Source organism: Sinocyclocheilus anshuiensis, unplaced genomic scaffold (genome assembly GCF_001515605.1).
Source record: "Sinocyclocheilus anshuiensis isolate Anshui unplaced genomic scaffold, SAMN03320099.WGS_v1.1 scaffold1033, whole genome shotgun sequence".
Lineage (NCBI taxonomy): Eukaryota > Metazoa > Chordata > Actinopteri > Cypriniformes > Cyprinidae > Sinocyclocheilus > Sinocyclocheilus anshuiensis.
In genome coordinates this window covers 331,755-334,869 of record NW_015554137.1, presented here as the reverse complement: position 1 = coordinate 334,869, position 3,115 = coordinate 331,755, and the positions used below count along the sequence as shown (strand labels likewise).

Sequence of the window (3,115 nt, the reverse complement as noted above, 5' to 3'; positions counted from 1 at the left end):
GTGAGTGGTACCTGAGGAGGGAAGGTGAGCGCGGCAGGAATCCCCGGTGCGTCTGTTCCCGGCATCCTCCTGCGGATCTTCTTACAGAACTGGCGAATGTCTCCACAGGAAGTGTCCAGGTCCTTCAGGAGCACATATAGCTCTGCCCCTTCCTGTCCCGCCTGCAGGAAGGCCCGCAGACGGCCAACCTCTGACCCCATACAGTCCAGAGCGCTCAGGGTGAACTACAGGTCACAGATCAGTCTGTGTGTTACTGTATTATTCAGATGAGCAGAAAACAGCACAATGACTGAAGCACTTATTTTCATTAACTAAAACTAAGCTGTTTTGTTAACTGAAATTAAACTGATATAAAAAAAAACACTATTAGATCAAAAACTTAGAAAAAAGGAGAAATGTTGCCTTGGCAAATAACAGAAACTAAAATTAAAGCCATTAAAGAATTGTTAAAATAAAATAAATGTTGACTAAAATAAAAAAAAATATACAAAATTAAATTTAAGAGGTAAGATTTCTCATTTTCTTTTAGATGAACCTGAAGTAATAAAATACCTAAAACTGAAATTATAATTATGAACTATACAGACATATATTAAAATAACAAAAACGAATACAAAAAAAATGACAAGAACACAAGAAAGCTAATAAAACTAAGTAAAATTAAAATTAAAACAGAAAATACAAAAATAAAAATGAATTGAAAGTATTGATTAAAACTATAAAAGTACAGTGGGTACGGAAAGTTTTCAGACCCCCTTAAATTTTTCACTCTTTGTTATATTGCAGCCATTTGCTAAAATCATTTAAGTTAATTTTTTTTCCTCATTAATGTACACACAGCACCCCATATTGACAGAAAAACACAGAATCGTTGACATTTTTGCAGATTTATTAAAAAATAAAAACTGAAATATCACATGGTCCTAAGTATTCAGACCCTTTGCGCAATATAACAAAGAGTGAAAAATTGAAGGGGGTCTGAATACTTTCCGTACCCACTGTATATCAATGATACTTCATTAAAACTACTAACTGAAAATAAAAAACAAAAAAAAACAAAACTGAACTAAAGCCAAAATAAATTAAACCTAATATAGCAAGTCAAAAAAATGACAAAAGCACTTAAAATCATATAGAAATAAACTAAATACAATTCTAAAAATGAAAAAATAATTCTTAAAAACTATGATAGTATATCAATGATATAAATAAAAATAACACTGAAATTACAACCTGGAAATAAATGAAAGCTAAAACTGAAATAAAAATAAAATGTAAAAAATATTACTAAATAGTAATATAAAAAAAAGAATAAAAATGACAATTGCACATTAAAGGGGTCCTATTATGCTCTTTTACAAAGTCTTGACCCTACCGTTTAGTAACTTGTGCATTGTTTTACTTGTTTTTGACACATCCGACCGAACTACAAGCTTTCCAGTGATGTCTGTGAGAAAGGTATATTCACTCGACAAGCTCGCGCATCTGCGCCGCCGCGCGCTCAATCCACTCAGCGTGCTTTGTTTATCAGCTCGCGCACATCAGCTATACAGGCGTTAATACTGAATATTTAACATTATATTCATTGCATACGTATACTTCGTAGACATCCTTAATCTCTAATAACTCAATTCTGCTGTCGGTGTTTTATTGTCTGAATATGGCACTTATCACATGCTGTGTGGCATCGGCGTTTGGTATCGGGGCATTTTAACGAGTACGAGTACAGGAGACCAGTATCGGGCCCGATACCGATACTGTGCATCCCTAATTAAAAAATATTACTAAACAGTAATATAAAAAAAGAATAAAAATTACAATTGTACACAACAAAATTACTAAAAACAAATTGACAATTGAAAATTAAAATTTAAAATATACAATTAAAAGCTACTTCCAAATTAAAAAAAGATTAAAATTTAAAAAATAAATAAATAAATAAAATAAAAAAGGTGACATAAGAGTGTTTTCTGGTAATGAATCCACAGCGTCCCAGTGAAAAGAGGTTTGACCGAAGCAGTGTGAATTAACTGTGACGAGAGACAAACTGTTCAGTGTCTTAATGAAGCGCTGCAGCTGCTGTACCTTGATGTGATCGGCTAGCTGTATGCTGCAGTCCTCAGGCTGATCCGACAGATGAACGCTGTACAGTTGCTGCAACAATCAACATTCACACACATTACATCATTCACACGCTACATCATATGATGCATATGCTATATTGCTACTAGCAGACCTCTGGTTCATGTTTGGAACGAGCAGAAGGATTTGAGGTGTGTGTTTGTGCACCTGGTAGTATCTGATGGCTCTGGTGAGCGGCTCCACCTGCACCGTCTCGTCCAGCTGATCTTTATGCAGCAGATCGATGAGGAAGTCCGGCGATCGCTCGTGAACACTCATCTCCGAGTACAGCGTGCCCATGCGCTTGTACATCTCCACACCGCACTGACTCAGAGCCCTGACACACAGAAAGACCGGGAGGAAATTAAACATGCATCAGTACTGAATGATTATTTATTTAGTTATAAAAATATGGTGATATAAATTGGACATGGTTGTTTTTGTTTTCCTCCATTATGTGTCATGTGAATATTTTGTACGTATTTTTTTTTCTTTTGATAAGTTTTTGTTACTTTTGTTTATATTATTGTTGTTAATATTATTATTAATATTTTTTTTTTGTTGTGATTCAGATTTGTAATATGCTTTGTGTGCTACCCACTGATTGCTGACCAATTAATAATAATAATAAAAACAAATACGTCTATATAGTATTTATTAATTTTTGTTTAGTTTTAGTTATTTTAGTACTTCAAATAAAATTAAAGAGGTCCTATTATGCTTTTTCACTTTTTCAACTTTAGTTAGTCTGTAATGTTGCTGTTTGAGAATAAAAAAGATCTGCAAAGTTACAAAGCTCAACGTCCACTTCAAAAGGAGATATTTTATTTAACAGAAATCACTTTTCAAAAACTACAACGAACGACTCGTTTGGACTACAACGCATATTTTCTGGGATTTGTGATATCACAAATATCGACGAATGGGACGAGACCTGGTTGAGCTGCACTAGAGAAGGCAACGAGTGTTATCACTATGTCGGAGACACGCTAGC

General features: G+C 34.2%; 1 pseudogene; it reads right to left on the bottom strand.

The window, feature by feature from the left end:
* The window catches only part of LOC107670407 (dynactin subunit 1-like), a 37,226-nt pseudogene that overhangs the window by 1,466 nt on the left and 32,645 nt on the right, over positions 1-3,115 (bottom strand).